Genomic DNA, 2,500 nt, shown 5'->3' on the forward strand with positions numbered 1-2,500 from the left:
TTTACATATACTAGTGCGGGCCCGTAGGTGCAAAAAAAAAAATAGAATAAAAGGAACAGTTGTGACGTCATTCTTGATGTCATAGCACCGTGTCCTGTCATTGGTTGACTGATAAATGGCCGTAACTTGGGAACCACTTGTCCGATTAATATCAAACCTTGAAAAGGCACATACTCAGGTCCCCAGCGTCGATTGTGACGTCATAACAAACGAAGAAGAAGAAGAATTGTGACGTCAATCATGCAAAAAAAAACCCATTAATTGTGACATCATTCGTGATGTCATAGCACTTTGTCTTGTCATTGGTTGACAGATAAATGGCCGTAACTTGGGAACCGCTTGTCCGATTAATATCAAACCTTGAAAAGGCACATCCGCGGGTCCACAGCAATATTCCTGGCAAGTTTCAATCAGATCGGACCGGCGATTGTCGAGAAACGACGGTCGCAGACACACGCACGCACGCACGCACGCACGCACGCACGCACGCACGCACGCACGCACGCACGCACGCACACACACACACACACACACACTGCTGGAATTATAGATAGATGTGTGTATATATATATATATATATATATATATGTGTGTGTGTGTGTGTGTGTGTGTGTGTATATATATTGTTATGGGCCGGGTATCGGCGACGAGCACGACCTCTAGATGGAGCTACAGAGTCGACTCCAACGAACACCCGGAATTTACATCGTACCTTTTGGAGTTATGGGTCCCTTACAGGACCGTGAATTGTCAATATATCAAACCACGTGGGACAGGGTTATCTGCCAAACTTCAAAACACCTAGAGGCCCACGTAGCAAGCTACCATGGATTCATACCCTCGACGGCACTCGTACGGGACAAGCCGTATGCATGTTCGACCCGTGCGTAACCCGAGCGGATGGTTACTGAGGTCCCGTCGGTCCAAATGTACAATTTGCCGCTTCCAAAATTTCCCAACACACACCGTGTTAAACCAATGAAGAAAACACAGAAACGAGCTGATACATTCAACAAATGGATATGCATTTACAATAGGTGGGGAAGGAACACATAAAGGGCAGAGTTATCAGACAACAAGAAATGCAGTATGTACAAGGCAAAAAGCACTTAACAGTTCATACTTAAAGATGGGCCCACAGACAGAAGCACACCCAAAAGAAATGAAATGGATTTTCCACCTCGTGCGGTCTTCGACATCCTGGATCGGTGGGACTCAAACCTGCAGCTCAATGCCGCTGCAAGCACCGGGTACAGAGGACAGCGTCGGGTTCCCGCACACTCCTCCTGCACATGACGAGCCCAAAGCCAGCGACGAGACGAGAGCCAGAAGACCAGCAGCGACACGAGACCAGAAGACCAGCAGCGACACGAGACCAGACGACCAGAAGACGAGATCAGAGCAGACGCCGGCGACAGGACGAGACCAATCTCCTCTTGCTCGACCCGACCACCACACTCTTTCTCTTTTGGAGAGAGGGGCCTCTTCCCCTGGCCACTAAGCTCTTGATTGGTGGGACCCATCGCGCGAATTCCGAGCCGTCTCCCACTGGACAGGCGCTCGGTCGGCAGGGGAACTCCCACCCTTCTGGGTGGAGTCCTGAGCAGAGGAGTTTGTGGCTCTGCCCACCTCCTCACTTCTGGCCGGGTACTTAATCGCGATCGTGTTGAGTCGGAAACGGGGAGGGTGAGACGCCCGCTCCTTGCCGATTGGCTAAGGATGGACACCATGCCGTTAGACTCAGCCCACACACGCGCTTGCTGGCGAGCGCACGAAGAATGCCGCGAGCAGAGTGTTGTTGCTATGAGAGTGAAGATGGTGTGGATGTAAAAATCCTAACTACAAAAAAATATATAATTATATGGATGTATGTGTATATATATGGATGTATATATGTATGTATATGTATATACAGCATATATATATATATATATATATATATATATATATATATATATATATATACATATATACAATATATCTTCTTCTTCTTCTTCTTCTTCTTCTTCTTCTTCTTCTTCTTTCAGCTGCTCCCGTAAGGGGTCGCCACAGCCGATCATCCGTCTCCATTTCGCTCTATCCTCCACATCTTCCATTGACACTCCAACCACCCGCATGTCCCCCCTCACCGCATCCATGAACCTCTTCTTTGGCCTTCCTCTTCTCCTCCTACCTGGCGGCTCCATCCTCAGCATCCTTCTCCCGATATACTCCGCTTCCCTCCTGTGCACATTGTCCAAACCATCTCAATCTCGCCTCTCTCACTTTGTCTCCAAACCGTCCGACCTGCGCTGTCCCTCCAATATACTCATTCCTTATCCTGTCCATCCTCGTCACTCCCAACGAGAATCGCAGCTTCTTTGACTCTGCCACCTCCAGCTACGCTTCCTGTCTTTTTGTCAGCGCCACCGCCTCCAAACCATACAACATAACTGGTCTCACTACCATCTTATATACTTTCCCCTTCACTCTTGCAGCTACCCTTCTGTCACAAATCACT

The sequence above is a fragment of the Eptatretus burgeri genome, chromosome 2 (assembly GCF_056783735.1).
Source record: "Eptatretus burgeri isolate ZD-2024b chromosome 2, Ebu_testis_v1, whole genome shotgun sequence".
Lineage (NCBI taxonomy): Eukaryota > Metazoa > Chordata > Myxini > Myxiniformes > Myxinidae > Eptatretus > Eptatretus burgeri.